The sequence below is a fragment of the Microtus ochrogaster genome, chromosome 10 (assembly GCF_000317375.1).
Source record: "Microtus ochrogaster isolate Prairie Vole_2 chromosome 10, MicOch1.0, whole genome shotgun sequence".
NCBI lineage: Eukaryota > Metazoa > Chordata > Mammalia > Rodentia > Cricetidae > Microtus > Microtus ochrogaster.
Window position 1 is genome coordinate 29,967,627 of NC_022016.1, and position 26,217 is coordinate 29,993,843.

Below are 26,217 nucleotides of genomic sequence, written 5' to 3' on the forward strand. Positions count from 1 at the left end.
TTTGTTTGGAGAGTTCCAATTGAACAGAAACTGGTGAAGATGGGGAAGCATCTGTAACAGTATCCTTGACAATAAGGTAAAAGGCTTTGGTATGTAGTAATTTAGACTAAGGCTTTCCCCTCAATGCAAACATTAGAAATATTATTGGGTATCAGTTAGAGCTGAAACTTCTATTTCTTTTCTTTTCCTTTCCTTTCGTTTTTCTTTCTTAATTTTTTTTTTCCAAAACAGGGCTTCTCTATCTAGTCCTGATGATCCTTGAACTAACTCTGTAGACCAGGCTGGTCTTGAACTTTCAGAAGATCAGCCTGCCTCTGCCTTCCTAGTGCCTGGAATTAAAGGCATGTACTCTCACCACCCAGCTAGAACCGAAACTTCTAACAGAAGTTTTTGTAACTCCACTTTTTGTAATCCACCTATCTGACGTTTCCATTCAAGTATTTGACAAATGCCTTGACTTGCATTTTCTTCCTACAGCAAAAATGGAAGCATTTCTACAGTAGACATGTTATGGGATAACCTGTATCCACATTCACTGGCCACAGTCATTTGCATTTGCATCAAGAATAAAGAACTTTTTTCAGACACTCTTCCAGATAAGATTAGCATTTTTTTTGCATACACACTCTTCTCACTTTTTTTTTATGTTGAACCAAAACACCCAGGGTGGGGTGGAGGAAGAAAGAAGCATAGACAGAGATGGGGAAAGAATAAATGCGTTGAGCAAATAGAGCTCAATAGTATATAAATTCAGATTAGAAAATTCAAGTAGGGAAATACTTCTCATCTTATCTTTATGTCTAGCCTAAGGTAAAGCAGCCTACTTTCAATTATAGAACTTCTCATTGGAAAATCTATATCTATATACTTATATAGATATAGAATATGTAGATATATATTCCAGAATTTTAAAGAAAGGAGACTAAACATAGATGATACACAGTAAATAGTAACAAAGAGATTTGTCCTAGATTGATTGCTTCTTGAAATATCTTAATTATCTTACTGGTCTCCCTGGAGGCTGGGCTGGTAACATTGCAATCAATAAATAGGTACAATTCATTAACACACTTGCTAATCTAGGAAACTGTTCTAGCTTCACCCATTAAAGGCTCCATATTTTATTCAAAAGTTTAGTTTGAAACTTAGATCTTCTCTGATTATTGATCACTGTTTTATTGAAAACTAAAAATATGCCTCAGATATCTGTGCTGACTGGATTTTTGTCGAATTGGCATGAGCCAGAATAATCTTCAAAGGGAGATGCAAAATACCTTTATCGGATTGGCCTGTAGGCAGATCTATATGCATTTTCTTGATTTATAAGTGATGTATGAAGATCCAGCCCCCTTTGGGAAATTCTGCTCCTAGGCAGGTGGTCCTAGGGTATACAAGAAACAGACTGAACAAGCTGTGAGAAGCGCGCTAATAAGCAGCATTCTTTTATGGCTCTGCTTCAGGTCCTGCCTCCAGATTCCTGCCTTGGCTTCCCTTGTGAGACTGTCACATTAGCGGGATATATAAGCTGAAGAAACCCTTTCTTCCCACAAATTACTTTCAGTCATAGTGTTTTATCACAATAGAAACTTAATGAAGACAATATCCTTAGTCTTCTATTTCCTACACATACAAAGATATTATTGTATTTTGTTGTTTTTATGTCTGTGGTCTAGCATTGTTTTATACTCTGAAAATTTCAGGAAGGCATTTTGTTCATGGTGAACTTGATTTTCTGAAAACTCAAAAAAATACTACAGTCTTATCCACTGTCAGAGTCATAGTGTTTTCATTTAAAATAAGAAAATTTTTAGCCAGGCAGTGGTGGCACATGCCTTCAATCCAAGCATTTGCGAGGCAGATCTCTGTGAGTTTGAGTTCAGGCAGTTCTACAAAGTAAGTTCTAAGATAGCTGGAGTGTTATACAGTGAAACCCTGTCTTGAAAACCCAAATAAATAAATAAACATTGTGTGTTATAATTATATCCTTATCCTGGTGATGGAATAGGAGCTAAATAGACTCCATAGTGAGCAGAAAGATGGAGAAAGGGCTATGACTAGGTAGTGAAGGTGGCCAGCTTCCTAGATGGCCAACTTTTCCATCACTCTCCTGATATGAGACAGATGACTGATATCTGAAAACCAAATACTTGTATGTTTAGTTCTCCTGTCAGTAGGTCAGGCTCATCAAGATCTGGATTGGATCAGGACATGTTACAAAACATGTTATGGGCTAATCAACCATTCTATCTTTCTCTAAACTTACCAAGTCAAAATTAGTAGAGGAAAACTCTTCAGACACTTAAACAACCCCAGTCCTCGAAATGAGACTGGACTTGGGGGCTTCGTGAGCTGCCTGTCTGCTTTTTAGAGGGTCTTCTTCTCTGTGTGTTTGCTGCATGTGTATGTTTCTTCACCCCCCCACCCCATGCCTTTATCCAACTGCCTACTCTGTGTGCTCCAGTTTGCATTGTTCCAGAATTCCCTGCTGCTCTTCTCTGGACTCCACATCATCCCTGCCTTTTAATGCTTTGCTTGGGAGAGAAAGTGAACCTAATCAAGCCCCCTAGACTGTTTGACTGTGAGACATCTGGAGTAAGTAAGGATTTCAGTATCCTGTTCAATTACTGCTCTGTTACACCCGACAAAGCCTTGGAACTTGGTCAAATTGAAATATAACCCAAGCTAGAATTGTGATTAAAATTGTTTTTGGTCTCCCTACTGTGGCTATACAGCATTTCTCTCTTCTCAAAGATTTCTTTCTAATCCTCACCATAGTCAAGTCAATGGTTTTGATTTAATGTGTGAGTGAAAACCTCATTCACTCATAGAGAGAACTTGAGCCATTACATTTTTAGGACCCAAGCTCTTCTGTGTTTCACTGTAACATTTTTTGTTATAACACTGAATGGCACATACCTTAGCAATATTGTTTCTTTGAGAACAATCAACATTCTATTATAGAGTACCTTTTTTTCACAGACAATAGAGAGCATTTCAGAATGTCAAAATAAAAATAAACTTTTACGTACTATATAAGTCACATAGATAAAAGTCACAGGATTATTTTTTATTTATTTTAGTCATTATTTCTCATTGGAAATATCACAAAAGAACAGACTGTCCATTTTACTTGTGAACGACTGCCAATTATCCGATGCATTAGGTAGGTGAATTCAGACAGGGATCCCAAAGAAGCACACAAATCATGGAATCCTATGTAAAATGTCTTATCTTGAGTTGTCCATTCAAGTCAGGTAAAACAACAAGACGAGGGAGTCATGGAGACTTGAAGAAAATGAAAAATATTCCAAGTCCTGGAAAGAAGCCATAAGGTGGTATGTAACTGAATGTGGGCAAGACCTCCCAAAGCACAAAGTTAGCTGCAACAAAAATATGTAACTCATTACAATGGCCACACGTAATTCTTGTGAGAGAATGAAGACGCAGGCTTACAGATACAGTGTTAGATGAGAAGGGATTTCATAACTCCGACAAGAGAAGTCACTTGAAACCAAGAGTGGTGATAAAACTCTATATAAGAGTTCAAGGACAGATAGGGCCTTCAAGCAGATCTAAAGTTTTCTACAAAGGGACAAGATGAATTGTATATCTTTAAATCATCTGGGGATGGGATGATCAGTAGTTCTAATGAAAAACATAATCAAAAAATGTAACACCATATTAGAATAATCTATATTAGTTTCAAAAAGATAATAACTGAAAACATTTATAAAGAGATTAGAGATGATTTAAAAGATGTTCTTATTCAGTATCGCTATTTTTGATTAATTTATACAAGTTTCAACTTGAATATTTATAAGTTTTTGAGAGTGAGCCGCATCCAATGAGCATTCATCCAACAAATAGAGCTGAATACCAGTGTATGCTTCGTGAGCACTGAGGAAATCTTAACTAGTGCTGATAATTCCAGCGTCGTCATTTTCCCTTTCTTTCAAGAACATCAATTATTTCCAGGTTTTGTGTCATTTCCATCTGAGGGAAATACACTGACCAGATAGATTGTGATATTTCCTATAGTCTAAGGCTATTACTGCAGTCTAAATTTATCTATCAGAGTGCAGGTATGCCCCTATCTCCCTTCTCACACCTACAGAAAAAAGATGTCGGTTTTGGCTTTGTGTATGTTCATCTCTGTCTATGATCATGGGTAGTTCTCTTTCTTAAAGAGCAAGGTCAATGAACATCGTTAGTCTAAATGTGACTGCATGCACTGTCGCAGCTGTAAAATGAGTCAGCTACATCGTATGCTGTGCCAAAACTAGCAAAGTATGTGCAGATTCAAAAACCGTGCAGCTAGTAGAACATGACATCATATATCCACCTTTCTTTTATTGGTTAATTTACATGTGCTCTGTCAACAAGTAGCTAAAAAGTTCCAGACTGAGACACATCAGCTAGTCAAAAAAAAAAAAAAAACCAACAACATATGTTTATAAGGAATATATGACATAAAGAAAAAACAGTGTACATATTATCAAATATATGTTGGTATTATAGAATGTTACATATGTAAATATATTAATAATTACTCAATCATAAAAATAGGATGCTTAACAGTCTCTGACAATTACTACTAATTGACCGTGATTTTTCCAATTCAGAAAGAACATAGGAGAAACCAAAACACAGTATTAAGGTAGGCCACTGTTTCTCCAGCTTCAGATATGAAATGCTTTCATTCGCTTGTAAAAACAGCACCAGCAATGTACATGAAGGCAACATTCCATGAGCGTCACCTCCTCTCTCTCAGATCTATAAGAGGAGATCATTTCAGACGTAAATTTTCTAACCTTGGGGAGTGCCGCCGTGAAATGTATAAAGAAACTCTTTAGAGATCATGCATGATTTTAGATTTCATTAACAAGTTACGTGTAATAAATGGCTTACAAATATATTTGTACATCCAGTGTCATGGAAGCACAGTATCTCTCCACTTTGGTTGGGGAAAGATATTATGTCAATATGTATTCATAGCAAGAAATTAATGTGAATATAGGAAAAATAATCAGCAATAATGCTTTTTAAACATACTTACTGAATGATAAACACATTTCTAGATTCCCACTTGGGTTAAAATTAGATTAAGAATGAAAAACATGACTTGTTTAGGAAACAAGTAAGTCTCAATTGCTACCGGGTAGGGTGAGGGTGCTGTAGAGGTTGTTACAAGGACTAATTTGGTAGCTTTTCTAATAATTCTGCATTTTTGCATGTGATCATGATCATTGTTAAACATGAAGATTCGGGTCCCAAAAAGTCAGTACATGCAGTAAAAACAAGTCCCAGTGCCTTTATCAATGGCTTCTCAGTCAGCTTCCATTGTCAGCCGCCCTGGCCCTCTCTCAAGCAGGGAGAAAGAGGGAGGAGGGCAAGTGGGGGAGTGGGAAGGGAATAGGAGGAGGGGAGGAAGTGTAAATTTTTTGAATGGAAAAATAAAACAAACAAACAGGAAAACAAAAAAACTTATGGAGACTCCATGACAATGTTTGAACCTTATGAAAGCAGTCCCTACTAACATGTCTCTATTTTGCAACGATGTAAGAACCAGGTAGCAGACTTTGAATTTTTCCTGTGTGGTTAAGCTGCAGATGACGAATCAAATGAACAGTAATTTTAATATAAGCAAATTTAAACATTTCAGTCTAGGCTCATCAAAATTCATGAGGGACTTACAATGACTTAGAATCCTCTCTCTTGCTGCTTTACCACATCAAGCTATAAGCATTCCTGTGGTATTGTAAAATGATTGTTTCATTTACATTTCTTGCATCTGTATTCTAAATGAAAAAAAAAGAGGAAAGGCAGGAGGAAGAGTGTAGACAGAAGTTTGTGTCCCACCTGGTCCTGCAGCCATTCAGTTCCAAATAAACACACAGAGGCTTATATTAATTATAAACTGTATGGCCTATTGTTTAGGCTTATTACTGACTAGCTCTTACAAATTAAACTTATCCATAATTCTTATCTATTTAGCCATGTAGCTTAGTACATTTTTTTCTGTAAGTTATTATCTTCTTACTTCCTCTGCATCTGCCTGGTGACTGACTCTCTGCCATTCCTCTTCCTAGAATTCTTCTAGTCTGGTTGCCCAGTCTCCATTTCCTGCTTGGCTAATGACCAATCAGCATTTTATTAATCCAATATGAGTGGCAAATCTTTACAGTGTACAACAGCATTATCCCACAACATAAGAGAGGGACAAAGAAAGAGAGAAAAGATGTGAGATACACAGGGACAGAAGTAGAGAGACAGAGAAAAGAAATGAAAAGAAAACCAGTATAACACTTCAATTTGGAGAATATCTTCAAATTCATACCATTTATATTGGGTTTTATTGCCAAAGAAATTGGACTCAAGAATATGGTTTCATTTAAGTGTTAAAGAAGCTGGAAAACACAACTTTTATTCTGTAATGCCTTATACTTAGCAAAAATTCAAAGTATCTGTTGCTGATTCAGAGAGGAAAAAATAGTATCAGGAAACCTGATCTGGAAACAGAGGCCAGGACAATGCTCTAGCTGTGAGTTACTGAGTTATTAGGTCTCAGTATATACATCTTGCAGAAAGGGTCAGTAGACATGAAGGGGTATCTAAAGGATGTTCGATGAGTCTGTAGCATGAAAATGAGCCTTTTGATTTCTGAATTTTAATAGGAATTTATGATACATTAATCCCTGAGACAATATCTTACCCACTGACAATTGCTATAGCAAAATATTAAAACTAAATGGCTTATAATTTTGTTTCTCATAGTTTTAAAAATTAAGATGCCCAAAATCTTCCAGACTCCTTGAAATAGATGCCTAACAAGGGCTTGCTCCTTATATATGGCTGTCTTCTTATTAGAATATCAATGATTGAATGGGATAAAAAAAAAACAGTGCTTTCATCGTAAAACTACTTATCACATTAAAGGGGTCTCTCCCCTTGTGCACTGAGTGCCTATCATGCCGTTGGATGTAGGGATTTGAAAAAACAAATTTGAAGGAATCCCAAATATTCCATGTGTTGTCCATAGATTCCTGTAAAAGAAACAACCATAACTATGGTTGGTTTCATATAGATTGCATTTTCCAATAGAAATTCTTATTTTACATTTTTGTTTTTTTTTAAAGAACTATATTTTCTTTAGTGCAAGAGAATACTGTTTGAGTTGTTGAAATCATTTGTCCTTCAATCTTGGATGCTGCTCTGGGTAATACATGTTTTCTACTCAAGTGCTACCTGTAATTTTTTTTGCTGACCCTTCTGCCATTTGTTATCATACAAGCAAAGGTTACTCATCACTTGAACTATTTTTTTTTTGTTTTCTTTTGGAGAGGAATGCTAACAACATTCCTTAAAATCTGCCCTCTCCATTTTCATATACTCTATAGTCAAGACCTGTTTAGAAGATCATTCAGATAATCCAGCCAAGGCCAGGCAACTGTGGAAGAACTTTAAATAAAGAAGTGTAAAGGTATTATCCAAGTCCAAACCATTAAATATTAGAAAGCAGTAAGCAAGGTAGAAATGGGTAATGAAAGCAACCTTCAATCTCGTAGATCTTACGGGCAAGCACAGCACTACAAGTAAGTGACAATCCCAGGTGGAAACTGCTGTTGTCACCTGATTTCCGAGGCAAACTTTTTGGAGTGCCTTAAGTACTTCTTGGTTGTTGAGTAGAGCCACCATGACCATAGATGAATAGAGCAGTCTCTGTTTACAATAAAAACTTACCAAATAGAGTTTGTTATTATTTACAGATAATTGAAAGTTGAACGTATGGGTTATTTCTGTAATCTCAGAAAACAGGATACTGGGATCGGAATATGACAGACAGTAGGGCAATGAGGACTACAGAACAAGATCCTATCAATACATACGTACATACATGTGCACATACATGCATACTATATAAAAATCAGTCATTGAAACTATCACTTTAAATTACTCCTAGAAAGCTTAGGAAAGAAATCATGGAGGAAAAGCATTCTAATAGTTAACATTTGGTTAACTCAGAAAAGTGACATTAGAAGCAAACTCCATCACTTCAATAAAGAACACAAAATCCAGCTCTGCTTGCTACTGGTGAAACACTGAACATTTCCCTTTTGAAAGCAGAATGGACACTAAGAGCATTGGTAGCAGGCTTTTTTGGACTGCCGACCTCCAAATCATGGTTTGGAGACTTAGTGTTACTACTGATTGCTCAGCGTTAGCTTAAACATGTTTTTTGCTAGCTCTTTTAACTGAAATTAACCCATCTCTATTCAACTATGTGCTGCCCCAAGGCTCATTTACCTCATCTATGCACTGTCCATCCTGCTTTTCTGCTTCCTCTGTGTCTGGCTAGCTGGTCCCTCTGTGCATGTGGTCACACCCCACCTTGGACACCACACTGCTGCTTGACCTTTGCTACAGTGGCTCCACTTTAAACTCTAGCAGCTCGGCTACTTGGGGCTGTAGACAATGGCTCTGTTGCTGCCACTGAAGATGGGTTTAACTAAATCTTTATCTTTCTAATAAAACTTGACTTTCAAAGGCTAAGGTAAAAACCTGCAAGCTAAGAGAGTTAAAGTAGCAAGTGGCTAACTTTCTTTTCTGGCATCCCCACAAAGCCCTTCTCCTTCCATACAGCCCCAACTAAAACCCTAGACAATATCCTTCCCTCCTACTTCTTGTCAACTACTTGCTCACCCTGCCTCTCTGTGTTCAGGTTAATTTGATTTAATTTATTCAAATTCAACACCTCTACAATAGTTAAACAAATGCAGCACAAATAAATGTCACACATCTTTCTTTGCCTAGTTAAACAAATATTCCAGAACACATGTGTCTTCACATCTTATTCATCCTAATATTAGCATTTATTAGCTATATAATAAGATGGTAGTCACTGCTGTTGGTTATCCTTAATAAGTTACCAGCAAGACACTCTTGCTAGTACACTGTATACTCAAGCCATAGACCATGGACACTTCAAGCCAGTGCACATCTGAAAACTTTATTCTTACTGGCTTGCTAAGTGCTAGAAGGTGTTATGTATGTTACCATAGGTGGAAGTGAGAGTCATCAGTTCTATCCAGCTGTGAATCCTACCAGATACAAAGATGCCTAAGCTGTGAAGATATGCCATTGTTACCACGGTGGCACGAACATCATGGGAGTAGCCAACCACTTCCACATTGGCTGTAAGTTCCTGTCCACAATGTAAAACTCATACGTGGCACAATTATTAGGACAATAATCTACCAGTCATTGTCATAGGTCCCAGGGGAGAACCTAATAATGGTATTTGGTTAAATTCGTAGGGTATTGTTATACCCATAAGCATCCCTTAAACATCATCAGAACAGATTGTTTTTGTAGTAGATGGTGATTAACACAGAAATTCATAACCATTTTAAGGTACAGAGAGTAAGAAACTGTATAGTGGCCTAGTTCTAAATTGGATATAAGATATAAATATCATACTCCTCCTCCTAAAGCTAATGGATCATTGCAACAAAGTGGGTGGAATTATTGGAAGAGTCAGGACTTGAGAGATGCCTCAGAGGTTAAGAGCACTGGTTGCTTTTCTCAAGGACCAACTCTCTGGACTCATATGATGGCTTCCCCCACCTTGTATGTAACTTCAGTGCCAGGAAAGAGATATTTTATTTGGACTTTAGTGGGCACTGCATGAATATGTACACAGATATACACTGAGGCAAATATTCATACATATAAAAGTAAATTAGAAAAATCTAAGACAAACAGGCAGTGGAAGACTAAAAGGAAAGTGTCTCTCAGATATAGCAAAGCAACTGCACACATGAAGTTAAAGGGATTATGGGAGCCCATGCTCAAGTCAGATAAAACCCCAGCATGAAAGGTGGTAGGGGTAGCACCAAGTCCTAGTCTAAAAGTTATTGACAATAGCTGATAGGAGAGATATGTAAACATTCAACCACTTTTAGTTGTCAATTATGTGAACACCAGATCATTTATAGCAGGGAAATGAAAACTTAGATTCACTTCAAAATATGTACATCAAGTGCCTTTGTTAATGATAACCCTTCAAGCTCTAAAAAAAAATATTACAAATGGAAGGTTAGGCAAAACGTGAATGTCACATGTTAATAATCAATCAATGAGAAAAAAATTAAAAACAGGAGAAATGTACACAGTGAAAAATGCACTCATGAAAGACTGTATCCCTAATGGTCCACTGTATTTATAAGATGGCAATTACAAAGTTTTAAAATAAAGACCATATTAGGAGCACATATTAATATTAGGAAGGGGAAGAATATGAAGGTGAATATGGAAGAATAGTCTCCTCCCTGCTGACTTTCAGCTGCAGTTCTCCCCTGTAACCACTTCTGGGACTCCCAGACACAACAACTGGTTCATCATTGCTCCATTCCATGGCTTTCCTCAGTCTCACGCTCCTCTCTGATCTTCAGTCTCAAAATCTGAACCCAGTCAATTCACAGAATGAATGTACGAGCACAACCAATCACTGCTTGGAGTCATTATTTCCTTTTTGGCTGCTTCCTAACTTCAAAGAAATGTCTCATGTGTGATGAACAACGAAAACCCAAAGCAGTTTCCCTTCTTGGAACAATCTTTCTTAAAGCATAAGAGGGATCAAATTGGGATGGACAGAATCTTGGTAGAAAAAAAAAAGTGTAAGGAATGGGGCTGAAGCACATACAGTACATATACATTAAGTTAAAAATAAAGAATTATGGCATATATGAAATTAAAAATAAATTAAAATATAAAGCTTAAATGGGGTCAAGGTCAGGATGTATGGGGTCTTGTTGGGTAAGATCCTCACTCCTTGTTGGCTGCTGAGGGAACAGTGATTGTGACTTGGTTTTAGGCTCATGATGGAACAGCCTGGCTTAGTTTTCAATCCTATTGAATCCTACACATTCTTCCTTCTGTTTGTTGCCCTGAAGTTGAAATTTTCTAAAATTACCACAATAACAGTTAACCCTTTCCTCAGCATTTTTCAGGAAATGAGACACATTAATATTTATAGTGCCTGTTAATGCATAGTACTTTTTTCATAAATTGTAGACTAAGAAAGTCAAGAAATTCTTGTATCTAGTTCCTTCTTTGTCTTTTACTTGTCATACTTTATGACAGTAGCTAGTTAGTTTGGAAACAACATAGCATGGTGGTTTGGAGTTCTGAGTTATTTATGTGTTTCCATGTGAGAAAACTAGATAAGTTTAAGAAGCATGATCTTCAGGAGTAAATTGGTCATAGCAGCAATGAAATTACATGCTTTATAGAAAGATTAAACAAGTAATGTTTTACATTTACTTAAATGTCAACCGATCTATAATTGCAACTATTGAGTGTCAACGTCTTAGTAGACTCTAACCAGGTATGAGGCTCTTGTTTCTTTACTAGGGTGCATGAGGATTCCGCTCATGATGTTTCATTTTAAGGTTAATTTTCCTTACATTCAGCATGTACCATGGCACAAAGCAGCAATATCTGAATTTCCGGCACCCCAGTTTTCACTGATATGGAAACGGTTCAGTATTTCACCTGATGAAGTATTGTGATTATCAAATATAGCAGCATCGTTCTAATGAGTCCATGTGGTGATCATAGAGGTCTAATTTTCTCCTCTCTCCCACACTCATCCCCACTCTCCTCTCCCTCCCTTGCCTTTCTTCTCTTCATTTTAATATGCCATCCTGTCTTGAGGCGCCGTATTGCTATAGGTAAAAGCTGCCATTCCATGTCACGTTTGCAACCTAGTAACTGCATTCTGTGTCTTAGAAAAATGTTTTCTGTGGCCTCTCATACTTCAGTGCTACAAACCACTGGTATCAGACAAAAAGATACAGGGTTTGCAATTAATGTTTTCATATGTGATTCTCACTGTAGATTTTTTTAAGGATCAGTGTCACACTGAGGTGTGGGATTAGAAAGTATCTAAGAGCCTGGGAATGCAGTAGATGGCAGGTAAAGCCGTCATGCAAGTGCAGGGCCTGTACAAGACTGAGCCAGTCAACACTCATAGATCCACTTATAGATGGACAGGAGGCTCACAGAACTCCACTCCACTCAGGGAAGGAGAATGAAGTCAAGAGCTGTAGAGAAAGAGGCTGTCTACAATGACTGACAAATTACTCATGATCTGGTGGATAGCTTCACATTCTTCTCAGTACCAGAGGGCCTGCTTAAGCTCAATAGGTCTCCAAGTATCCCCCCCCACACACACACACACACAAACCAACACAATACACAAACAAACACATTCACACGTACATTCACAGAAGCATAAGGAGGGATGAAAACATGGGAATGGGAACTTGGTGGGGAAAGCAAAGGGGCAAGAGAGTGGTAGGATTATCAGGGGGATAAGAGACAGCAGAGGCATAAATGTGATCAGATTGTATTAATGCATGTAAGAAGTTACCAATGAATAACTTTACTACTTAAATTGTCACCAGTTTTTATTTTGATATCTACTGTTTGTGTCTGCAGGAAAAGATATTACTGCTTAAGATCCTAAATTTTAAATTACACGAACTTTGTGTCAAAATGCAAAAAAAATCCAAAGAGGACCAGAAATATTAAGAAGTAGCTTTTAAGGAACACATTTGTATAAAAACAAATGACAAAAAAATGTGAAGAAAAACAGAAAAAAATGATAAAAGAAAAACTGAAGCTATTTCAAGAAGTGCTGTACGGCTGTTGTTCCTTCTCATACTTAAATATGATCTTAGCTATAACTGACATTCACTGTAGAGTCATTCCAGTCATGCATTAGCCATGGGGGAGAGTCGTAAATTTACCTCCAGCTTGTTTCTTGTATTGAGTTACTCACTCATGTTAGTGGCAGTGGAATTACTGTGATCAAATAAACACATTTATGTGCACCTGTGTAATTTAAGTGAGACGTTAAATCACAAAAATGTAAACAACCGTGTGTGCTATTTGTCAGAAACTTCCAGGGAAAATTGTCAACGAGGACTTTATTGCCGCTCTGAAAAATCAGTGTATGTTGCTAGAACCAGCATCAGGCTCCTGATTTCCATGACAACCTTGATTCCCTGTTAAAATGTCTGGACCCAGTGTCTAACCAGTGATGTGCTTCTTCAGGTGGCTTATGTAGAAAAAGAGACCTGACTTATTAAAGATGCTGCACTGTAAAAATATACTTTACTTTCTCTTTTTCAGATCCAAACAGATTGTTCAGCCAAGCATGATGTGGCACATCTGTGATTCAGTGATATATGGGTTAGGATTCTGAGATCAAGGTCATTCTCAGCTACATAGCAAGTTAAATGCCTGCCTAACCCATGGGGGACTCTAAAAAGGAGCGTACATAACAAACCCTAATTTCTTCATCTGTATCAATGCTATCGGATAGAAATATATGAGGTATTACATTTAACCATGCAAATCAAAATGCTCCTAGTGAGGTTTCTTATAGGATATTTTGATCATACTCTGAGATCCCTCAGACTATCAATAAAGTTTAGTTTGAATCAGAGGGCAGAGCTAGCTACTATATGACCAAAATAAGCGACAGAAATTTTGGAGGACTGAAGACATATAGAGAAGGAGGTAGCAGGAAGGGTCTTAGAAAGCTTCTTGGCCTTTTGGGATCTAGGAAGCAGAGAGAGGGGAGGTCACTGTTTGCTTCTTTACCACTTCTCTGATCATTCAGCTTCTTACCCCAATATCTGATTCCCAAGGTTTTATTATTGTCTAGAAATAATTCATTTCACTGAATTATTAGCACAAAATGATAGGATTAAAATTAGAAATTAACTGAGTTAAATCTTCCAGTTTCTTCTTAGATATTATACATATTAAAATATAAATGTGAATAAAAATGAGAAATTATATTTTGTGAAAGACTGAAAGTCGAGAAGAGAGAGTTTGGTTTGTTTGAAAGAACATTTTTAATTGGAAAAAAAATCCAGAAAAAAAACTTTAGTTTTAGAATAATTCAATTCATGGAAAGTATAGCCTGAGGGGCAATAAAGTAAATAGACAGTTTTCAATCACAGGCTGAGCGTAATAAGTAGACATCCAAATGAAGTTTCTTTATAATACTTATAAATTGTACTGTCTTATGAAATGAATAAGATTGTTCACATAGTGCACAGAACAAGATGTGATTATAACATTTTGATAGTGGTTAGTACACAAAATTATGACTGTGTATTTTGGGTATATAACAGAAACCACACTCAGAAATACCCACCAAAAGCTGGAACTGATTATCTTTTATTCTTCTATTTCTATTTATCATTACTTTTCAATTACATTTTAATAGTTTATGAAGGCGTAATTTTCACTTCATAATAAAACTAATTAGGCTTAAGTGAGTATTACAACGATAAGCAAAATGTTGTGTTTATTTCTTTTGCCTTCAATGTGGAATTCTGGACCCAGGACCTCGAGCAAGCAATGTAAAAATCTGAGATTGCTTGGCTAACTCTCGAGGAAATTCATAAAATCTGAGCATCATCTCATCAAAATATACCAGAAATATGCCACAAAACAAAGTCTCTACATCCCAAGAATGGAAATTTTAAGCCTGGAATATTTAAAACTATTTATGTCTTATAAAATATGCATAATGCTTGAGAAAATTGTGCAAATATTACCTTTTATTTACTATTCATGGAGATTCAAATTGAAATAACTCCCTGTGATATAATTTGACAATATTACCTATAACTGTGGAGTTGGTAGAAATCGAGGAAAGAGTGAAAATTTTGTTTTTATTCGCTCTCCTTTTAAATTAAAAATTAATATGTAAATATCAAAAGCACTAAAATGTCAGAGCCAAAGGTAGTATTCTCAAAAGAATGAAGGTTATATTTTCATCAAAAATGATGCTTTTTTGGTGTTTTTTAGGTCTATTTGACTTACAATGTTATTTAACTCAGTTTCATTTTTGTCTGAAAATCTATCACTAACAATGTGGTACTGAAGTCACCCATTATCAGTGTGTTAGGACTGATTTGTAACTTTAGAAGTAGAAGTGTTTCTTTTATGAAATTAGGTTTCCTTTTCTTTGGTGGAAAAATGATTAGGATTATAATATGCTCTTGGCAGAATTTTTCTTTAATGTGTTTGTAATAACCTTCTTCAACTCTTAAGTTTTGTCTTGGTAAAAACATATTTTGTCAGATATCAAAATAGTTATGCTTGCTCAGTTCTGGTTCTTTTGTCTGGAATACTGTTACTTTAAGGTAATATCTGCCCTTGCTTGTAACACGTGTTTCTTGGGTGTAACACAAAGATGGATCCTGTTTGTTTCCCAATCTGTTTATTTTTTATCTTTTCATTAGGGAATTGAGATCATTAATAATGAGAGTTATACCTGAGCAGTCTTTATTAGTTTCTATTATTTGTTGTGGTGGTATTGTTTCCTTTCTGCATTAACTATTTGGGGATTATTTATTTCTTATGTCTGGTTTAGTGTAAGCTATGTTTTCCTTTGAACTCAATTTTTTTTTCAAATCATTTTTATAGCACTGATTTGGCAAGCAGAAATTTCTTAAATTTCTTGTTATTGTTAATGTTTTTCTTCTCCATTCATTTACTGTGATTGCTAATTTTGCTGGGCATAGTAGTCTGGGCTCACTTCTGTGATCTCTTAAAGTTTGTAGATCTGTCTAGGCACTTCTGGCTTACAGAGTCTTTTGGAAAGTCGTATTTTTCTAATGTGCCTGTTTCTAAATGTGCCAAGGTCGTTTTCCTTTGTAGTTTGTAATATCTTTTCTTTGCTTCATATATTTGGTGATTCAATTATTATGTGTCTTGGGGAACTTCATTTCTGGTCGTGTCAAATTGTTATTCTCTATGACTATTGCACATTGGAAGCATCTCCTATTTTGTTTAGACAAATTGTCTTCTTTGATGTTGTTAAAAATATTTCTGTGCCATTGACCTGGATTTCTTCTTCTTCTATACCTATTAGTAGTAAGCTTATTCTTTTTACAGTGTTACATATTTTCTGAATGTTTTGTACCTAGATTTGCTTTCTGTTGTTGTTGTTTTTATGACTAGGTTATCTATTTCATCTATCTTATCTTCAAGACCCAAAATTCTCTCTTTCATATTCTTTAGTCTAAACTCTACTTTCTTATTTTTAATTGCTTTCCTTATTTTATTAACTGTGTTTTCATGATCTTCACTGAAAGAGGCTATTGTCTAATTTATGCATGTTGTGTTTTTGCATTAGGGTATGGGCATCTGGTTTTATAATGCTTGTATAGGTTCTTGGCATAAATAAATGGTATAACCTATGTTAAGTGGGTGTCTAGTTCTTTGGTTCCTATTACCCCAGTCTGACAGATGTTTAACCATAGTAATGCTGCTTCATTGTCAGTCTTGGAAAACTCTGAGTTTTAGGGACAGATACATATTTTTAAAGAAAATATATAGTTTCCTTAAGTCACTTTATAAATTAAAAATTGATCTTAATACTCATGATGTATATATAGGTATAGTCATTGGTACTATAATACTCATCTTATACTCATGATGTATAGGTATAGTCATTGGTACAAATATTAACGCTGACTTTATTTGCAAGTCTTTGTGCATTATCTAAATTTGCTATGCTAGTTACTAAAACAATACATTTATATAAACTAAATTTAGAACCTGAGATGGCTAGTTTTTAGCATCAACTTAACACAACGTTCAACAAACAGCCTAGGAAAGAATATCTGTGAAGAATTTACCAGATTAGTTTGGCTGGTAAGTGATTCTTAATTTAGTTAATTGAGGTGGGAAAACCCATCCTAAACATGGGAAGCATCATTTCATGGCCTGGGTCCTGGACTGAATAAAAAGTAGGGAGTAAGTTGAATATTGGCAAACTTGCATTAATTGTTCTCTGCTCTCAGGTGGGCATGTAATATAAATAAGTGCTTCCAAATTCCTTTTAACTTTAACTTCCCTACAGCAATAAACTGTAACTTGGAATTGTGAACCACATAATTGAGACACACACACACACACACACACACACACACGATATACCTGTGTGTGTACAATCATCTATATAACACACATATGGTATATAAATATAAATGTACTATCATATATATAATGCATATATGTGATATATATTACAATCATCTATATAACACACACATATATATATATGAAACATAGAAAATTAGAAACAAGAAATAAAACCACAAACCAGACTATCATTGTGCTATCAAAAAGTGCTAAAGGGAGCTAGAGAGATAATTCAATTTTAATAGTGCTCTCTGCTACATAGTCATAAGAATGTCAGTACCCATGTAAAATGTCAGACTTCCCATCCATGTCAGAGGGTAGAGAAAGAAGAGAGAGGAAAGCTGAATCTTCCCATTTTCCAGGCTAGCTGAGAAAACAAAAGCCCCAGAATCAGAGATAAACTCTGTGTAAAAAGCACAGTGACAGGCAGAATGTGACAGGAGAGTATTGACTCCTTCTGAGCTCATGTTGAAAGAATTTTAGTATTAAAAAAATACTATTTTTACTAATGATAGTTTAAATAAAGACAGAGAGGAAAAATATTGAAAGTAGATGATTCAAACAGGAAGCGAGGTTTGTGATGGGAGAGACCCGGCTGAGGTCTAAAAGTAATAGATCACTAAGTAAAAATCTCAGCACCACCTGTTGGATGACACCATAGAAGATGTTGGTCAAAGAAGTCACAGAAGCACACACAAAACACACAAAGAAGATCTTATCATCCCTCTTGGTTATCTATCACAACCTTTTGATAAGACCCTATTGCTGAAGAAAGCACACATCTTGGATGAAAAGTCAGGAGAAATCAAGCTGGGATTTAATTGGAAGCTTCCTTCCTGCTGCTGGTGGTTTTTATAGTATTAGATGTTGCTACCAGGTGGTTTATGGTGGAGGGAAAGCCAGCAATGGATCAATGGTAATACCCACCTGTGCACCTTGTGAAATAAATACCAAAATTTTTGCTTTTCAGGCAAGTTCGTCCAATGGTGACTATTGAAGCCATTCTACAATAGGAAATCACTGCCTATTACTATAGCCCTGGCCCAGAACTCAAGAGGTCCTGGAGTAGTGGGTGGGGAACCCAATATTTTAGTTTAGCGGAGCTGATATGGCATCACCTAATGTCTAAATATCCATTTATGTCCACAGACAAAAGTTATTCTCAGCTTTGATCAAAAAAGCCTTTCCTTGTCGTGAGTAGAGAATAATTCAAAGATTCATACCTCACAAGATGCTGAGAATACAGAACGCTTAAGGGCTCATCCATAAACAAGACATTTCTACCAGTCATTTGAGACTCAGGCAACATTACAGAAGTGGCAAAAAGAATATAAAGCCAGCAGGTATGAATAAATAGTGGGCCTATTATTTTCTAAGCATGACCAGAAATCATAAATCATAAATCCTTAGCATCTTTGCCAACCTACACTTGGGTTTGTCCAAATCAATTGCTCTCAGTAGTCATCTATGTATGAGGACCTTACCCCTTGCTATTAGAAAACACACCTCTTGGCATATCTATGGGCCTATATCTATAGAACTAGAGCTGCAAGTAGTAGACCTACCCTGAATGGGAGTGGCACCACCCCATAGAATCAATGAAAGAAAAAATGGGAAGGGAAGCTGAGCTCCAGGTATTTTGCAAAGCCCCTGAAAGGGGAATTCGATTATTCTTGAGTCAAAACACAGAAAACTGTAAACAAGAATTTTATACCCCATTGTGAATGCCCAATGTTTCTTTAATTAAATCATGATTGATATAGGTGATGTTTAAATATACATACTAAATTTTTATTTGTTTGTTTTTAATCAAATTAGTTCCATTAGGGCTATTCATATACTTCATGCTTCATTTTTATAATTTCTTATTTATAAAAATTAATATGTAATTATGCCATTTTCTCCCTTTCTATTCTTCCCTCTAACACCTTCCCTGTACCTCCTTACTGTGTTTCAAATGTATGGCCTCCTTTATCACGTATTAATCAGCACACCTGACTTAAATGTTTCTATATAAGAACACACAGACATGTCTCATACACACACACACACATAAACTTGCATACACAGACATGAGTACGCATGCACACATAGAGAGGTAGACAGATATCTAGTTAAAGTAACCTTGTCGGTATGTACCAAAGACAATGGAATTAACAACATAAGGCCTGCCAACCCATTCACTGGTATTCAATACATGGATGTTTCAGTTTGGGTTTTGAATGCTATCAATTCTAGACGTTATCTAATTCTAAGTTTAAATATATACTTTTGCATTGCTTATTCTATAGTATAATAATATCTAGCATTTATTAATAGAATAATGATCTCCATATATTATTTACATTCAGTAATAGAAGCTTTTTGATTCATATTTTAATATTGAAAAGAATTTGTCAAATTACATGAGTACTATAAAATAAAACATCGATGATAGATCAAAAATAACAATTTGATTATGTTCTCTGGTCTCTAATATCTGTAGACATTGTACCTACAGAACATGCTTTTAAAGTTTTTGTGACATTACCTTCTATGAATTACCTTATTCCTCTGAATAGTCTCAGATTGGGGTCGTGGATACAGGAAAATTTAGTGATCTTACTCAAATAATTATTAGAGGATCTAACAAAATAACAATGGGCCTAAGAACAAGAGGACAGATTTGCCTGTGTATCACACATCTCCTTCCTTTTTGCTTCTCTCATTGTTGAAGTAACAAACGAAACAAGAAGATAAGACAAAATAGCTGACTAACTCACACTTAAATAAGACATTTTGAATCATGTATTTCTTTCTTAACATGACCTAACTTCATTTTAAGAATTTGATTTTTCAAAACTTTATGACATTTTCCTTGCCCCTTGCACACACAGACTCTGTGGTTTCTATGTGCTGTATGACAGCAAATAGCATGCATGTATGCACTGTGGCAATCAAAAATACCCAAGTCATGGATAGAATTTTCAAGTCTGTTTTGTACATGAGTGCTGCATCTGCAGTTCTCTCCTTGCATTTTCCCTCTTACCTTCTCTTGTGTCCTCTCTTCCCTCCTACATTCATTATTTCTTCTTCAATCACTAATTTTACATATACGAACACATACAAAATTTGTGGAGTCATTTTAGCAGTGCTCATGTGTGCATGCGTCTAGAGTTGAGTACCTGGGACAGGACAAACTGTGTAGGAGCTTGTCCCCGAAGGAACCTGATTCTCCTTCTCTCAACAGTTATTGATCACCTACATTGCATTATCGAAGGGTGGGACCTTGTAGAATTTCTTCTATACACATTGTCATGTCAACTGGTGCTGCCATTATGTCTCTCTAGTTTAGGTAAGCATACTTTTGAGATTCATGAGTACAGCTTCCTCATCATATCAAGAAAACACTATTTAGAACCAGATATCCTAGTCTTATATCTCTTACCAACTTCCATCTCTCTGATCAGTGATTTTTACTGAGGATGAGGTAAAGGGAATGGGTTGCAGATGTAGCAAAAGAGATTACACACACCACAGTGATTTGTTCTCTGAATTTTGAAGAGCTTGTGGGTCTCTGTAATCATCACAATCTGTTGCAGAAGGAAGTTTCTCTGATGAATGATAGCTACAATTATCTATGAGTAAAGGAATACAAAGTCAAAATACAGTTATAAATTAACAAATGGTTCTGGCATAACTGGATATAAACATGTAGAAGAATGAAAATAGATATGAAAACATATCTATCACCATGCACAAAACTCAAGTTCAAATGGATCAAACACCTCAACATAAAGTCAGCCACACTGAACCTTACAGAAGAGAAAGTGGGAATTACACTTGAACGCATTGGCACAGGGAACCACTTACTAAATATAACCTCAGCAGCACAGACACTGAGAGAAACAACTAATAAATGTGACCTCCTGAAACTGAGAAGCTTCTGTAAAGCAAAGGACAAGGTCAATAAGACAAAATGACAGCCTACAGAATGGGAAAAGATTTTCACTAACCCTACATCAGACAGAGGTCTGATCTCCAAAATATATAAAGAACTCAAGAAATGTGTCATCAAAAGAACACATAATCCAATAAAAAATGGAGTACAGACCTAAACATAGAACTCTCAAAAGAGGAATCTTAAATGGCTGAAAGACACTTAAGGAAATGTTCAACATCCTTAGTCATCAGAGAAATGCAAATCAAAACAACTCTGAGATTTCTTCTTACCTGTAAGAATGGCCAAGATCAAAATTACATCAATTTAGAAAAACTATAAGTAGTAGATTTTCTTTAGTGTCTAGGACTTCTATAGCCATGGGAAATTGACTTAAGTTTTATAGGACCAACCGTGAACATTTTTCCTATAGGTTTGAGGAGCAAATAGACAGTAGGCTCCGATTGGTTAGCCTTAGACTAAAGTGTCACTTTGTGCTCTTTTTTATTGATTTTTATTGAGCTCTACATTTTTCTCTGCTCCCCTCCCTGCCTCTCTCCTTCACTTCAACCCTCTCCCAAAGTCCACATGCTCCAAATTTACTCAGGAGATCTTGTCTTTTTCTATTTCCCATGTAGATTAGAACTATATATGTCTCTCTTAGAGTTTCCATTGTTGTCTAGGTTCTCTGGGATTGTAATTTGTAGCCTGGCTTTCTCTGCTTTATGAGTCAGTACATGTGATAATTGTCTTTTTGTATCTGGGTTACCTCACTCAAAATGATGTTTTCTAGCTCCATCTATTGATGTTCTCTTGCTGTGATTGGTATTTCTGTAATTCCTAGGCTTTAGAGCTGGGTAGGAGTACTTACTGCTCTTCTCTCTCGGCTGTGTGAAGAATGTCTTCTGATCCTATGAGAGCCATTCCACAGGTAAGGGGCTTTCAGGATGTGTCCAGCTGCATTTCTTCAAATCCTACATTGGATGGGTACACTATTCTTCTGCAAAGGCTCTTCCCTTTGAGTTTTAGAAGGCAACTAAGGGCAATAGAAATTGTCTATATTATTTAAGAAACTTTTGTACTCCCCTAACCATCAACCCTAAGAGAGTTTTCTCATATTATCTTAGCTTCGAAGAGAAATATATTTTAAAAATAATATAACTGATACACAGCTACAATTCAACTCCTGTATCTAAGGCACAAGTAACATTGTGGAGGAAGTGTCTGAAAGACTGGAAGATCCTGAGATCTGAGATTTTGATATGAGATGTGTGTTCTAGGATTCCAGAAGCTAAATCCAGAAAACCTCCACAACATGACTTTGTAAACATGAGCTAAACTAGAAAAACAACATAGGCATGCTTATACCATCAAGGGATTGGAAAAGCTCAGGTTGCCTCAACCCTAAACAAATAAGTACAGGGAACCAAAAAACTCTGAGAGCTGAGAACTGGAGAAAGATCTTCCCTAGGAAAGAGTACACCAATTGATTTTTCAGGACAAAATGGTCTTGTCAACCCTCGAAACAAACATACAAGTAATATTATTCAGACTTAGCAGATGTACTTAGGTATTTAGGTGTGTGTGTGTATGTGTGTGTGTGTGTGTGTGTGTGTGTGTGTGTACAATATAATTAATGAAAAAAGAAGCCATTAATTTGAGATAGAGTAAGGAGAAATTGGGAAGATTTGGAAGAAGGAAAGGGAAGGGATAAATGATAAAATAAAAAAGAATAAAAACAACAAAAGGTAATATTAAGTAGGTACCTAAAATTAACTTTTAAAATTCAATTAATCACATACTATCTTTAAGTGATGACCAGAACTCAAGAGCAAAGAATCAAGGTCCAGGTAATAAATATTCCACTGTTTTTTCATTTGTTAATCTATGTAGCTAGATTACTATGTACTATTACTCTTAATAGTACTATGTACTATTCTCATTTTGATGACATAAACCATCTGGTCCATATTGTACATAAGTAGCAACTGTAATTTACTCCCAGGAACTTATTTTCTCATATTGTATGTGTAAGTTGTGTATGCAATGATCTCCATAGGGTGGCTTGCCATTTCACTGGACTCCAGGGAAAACTCTGTGCCATAACAAAGAAAGGATCATACAGTCTTCTTCCTTCAGCATGATTGTTTATTCACTATAAATCTAAAGATATACATACCCAGTCAGTTCTCAATAGTCTTAGTGGGCAGAAATAGAAATTTCTAAACCATTATTCACAGACAGATATCTTACAAGTTTCACATAGAATATAAATCCAAATATAAGCAATTCTGTGAAAGTCTATTTTCTATGTTTTACTCAAGAGAAAATGAGATTCAAAAGTGTGAAATGGCTTCCATGAGGTTGGCTCCCAAGAGAGGACTTTTTTCAGATTATATGCAACCCAGCTGTCCATCTGGCCCTAGGCCTAAGTTTCATGTCCGACACTCTTTTGCCCTCTACCTTTTCCAACCCCTGGTCATCCCCACAAGAGAATGAGGACAGAAAATCCTTTTCCATCTCATGTGGGAATTTATATAACAACTTGCTCAAATATTTCATTTTGCTCCCATGCTTGCAAATAGCTTTAAAAGAACTGTTGGTTTGTATCATAAGAATAGAAGGCAGCATTTGTATGTAGACATGTTCTCAGGAATGGAATACACAGTAAGAGTAAATGTCAGTGTGTGTGGTCAATAACCTACATCTGTGTTTTCTGATACAAAAAAAAAAACCCCTGTAATTGCCTGTAATATAGACATTCCTATTATTTTAAATGATTTATATTTGAAAAGAAAAAATCTAGTCACATATCAGAATATCCCCATTAAGTAATAGAGCACAGAATATCAAAATTAGTTGTTTAGTTTATGTTGTCTGTGAGGAATTCACACGTAAGTGAAGAAAGGGTACTGGAAGTATTTGAAATGTGAGTTATAATTTTTAAAATCTTAGATTTCTTTGTATATTTCATTTTGTGGGGAGTGTGTGTGTGTGTGTCATGTGTAGTGTGTGTGTGTGTGTGTGTGTGTGTGTGTGTGTGTGTGTTTCCACCCAGGAAATGCAAAGCTTACAAGGGAATGGGACACTAATAAGAAACTTTTAAAATCCAAACACAGCATGCCAACAATGTGTTTAATTTTTATTCTCATTTTCTAACCAATATATGGAAATTACTTCTTTTGGCAGAAGCAATTTCTTTCTTTGGCCTGATCAAAGTTAAAAAAAAAATTCCCTGCATGTTTAAATCCATTTCAAACATCAAAGGACAGTACAGCCTTGGTGTTGGCTTGGTTCTTGCAAGCAGTTGGGTAAATTGACTATGTAATGAGTCCTTGGCTGTCCCTAACCAAAACTTTGTTGGACAGGTTCATTTACAATCCTCAAACAGAATGACCTTCCATCTGGCTTAATGGCCCCTGGATTGTTGCAAATGCGACCTGACATTTCCTTATGGGTAAGTTATTAAATTATATCACAGAACACAATAACATAATTTGGTTTCAGAGCCTAAGTGAAAGTGATCATCCTGCAGATTAAGATGTAAAATTCCTTTGCAAAATTAAGTTATTCATAATCTGATGCATACCCCCTTGTTTTGTCTGCCATATAATAGAATTACTTCCCACAGCACAGGAGCTGAAAATATTGATGACGCCGACAGAACAAAAGCGGCGTCTGGAAAGGGGAAAAGAACTTTTGAAGGCAGCTAACTGACTTTTGCTGTTGTTTCTGCAGGGAAATCACCTGAGATTTTTGCTTTTATTCCCTAATGAATCGATCCATTAAGCAGTGTTTCTGTCTTTTGCCTAATAGTATTAGACACACTTAACACTGTGAGCTACAATTCCTTAATTCATTCTGAAATGTCTGCCTGGAGACGACTAACACAGATATACTTTTAAATTGGGGGTATCTTCCAGTTAGCTACTTCTAGCACTTGGGAATTAGGGAAAAGTAAATCAACATCTCATTTGTTACTCTGCCAGAATTTTAATAATTACCTGTGCCTTCTTAATAATCTGGATAGATTTCAAGCACCTATAAAATAAGAAAGAAGCAACTCATTTTTACAATCATTTAAAAAATGGAAAATGTTTCTGAGCCAAATTTTTTGCCTTCAGGAAAGAAATACTAAAGGTAGTATCTGCCAGTGAAAAGTAAAAGTTCTAAGCTAATAAAGAGATTCTTCCAGCATATTTCACAGTAAGGAAGTTTCATGCCCTCCTGTTTAGTTTTACATTAGCTCTCCTTCTCTGCACAAAGAATTCCCCTTTATTCTGCTTTCTCATGGGTGCTATCTATTTGTCATTCAAACAGCTTGTAGGGAATGCTGCTCATTAAAGGATTTCTTGGTTGTCAAGTATGTGGCTAGACTTTGTAAAAAGCTATGATAGCCATAGAAATAATAGTAACAATAATAACATTAAATAAAGCTTGATTTAATACATTACCTACAATGGCAGAGACTATTTTTCTTCATCTATATCCTATAGTCTTCCCAAAGTACTGAACATGCTAGTGATTTAATAACCAACTGTGAACTAGTAAGTGCATATTCTTGGTGAATGGTTAAAATTTCCTTAGTAGACATCATTATTTTCTTGTTTATGATGAAGAAATTTAGGCACAGATATGTGAAATTATTTTTCTGTTGCCATTGGATCCAGTAAATGGCCAAAATCCAGCACTGAAATCAAGCTTTCTGATTCCACAGTCTATGCTGTGAGCAAGTGCCCTCTTTTCTCTTCTTGCCACCAGGTAAAGCACTGTATGTAGGAAGCCAAGCAAAGAGGACATTTAACAGGAAACCTTGTGGATCATAGTTCTACTTTTATGAGGGTGTGTTTGTGTGCAAATATTAGTTCCATCCTTGATAGATTTTAAGAAGTTTCAGCTGCTAAAAAATAGTTTGAGTGATTGAGAACTAATCGTTTTACTTTAAGAGGTATCATTCTCACTTCACTGATGTTAGCAACATTTAGTTCTTCTCACATTCTGGCTTCCCAACTGCATCACTCACAGCTTCAGTTCTGAGATTAAGGTTAATTTGCTGCATAACACCTTCCACCATTTCACAATATTCAACAGTTCATATATCGTTTAACCGAATTTGGTTGTGTCTTTATAAACCTAAAATTTGCATCAGCGTAAAAATATTAAACTTATGCAAATTCGGAGACTAGCAAATAGTGATTTTTTTTCTTTGCTTTTCATTCAACTGTTTGTCGACTTTTTGACCAAGCTGTGGAGGATCTCAGAATCTGAGAGAATAGGGTGGA

At 35.9% G+C, this 26,217-nt stretch overlaps 1 long non-coding RNA gene across 1 annotated transcript in view; it reads right to left on the minus strand.

Annotated features, from left to right (window-relative positions):
• Positions 1 to 3,110: 3,110 nt before the first annotated feature.
• LOC102000796 overlaps positions 3,111 to 26,217 on the minus strand; it is a 28,889-nt gene continuing 5,782 nt past the window's right edge. Inside the window, exons 2-4 of the long non-coding RNA XR_258393.2 lie at positions 24,940 to 24,976; positions 21,807 to 21,971; positions 3,111 to 3,314 (exon numbers count right to left, since the gene is read on the minus strand). This is a non-coding gene — a long non-coding RNA (uncharacterized LOC102000796). The remainder of the gene's footprint in view (positions 3,315 to 21,806; positions 21,972 to 24,939; positions 24,977 to 26,217) is intronic.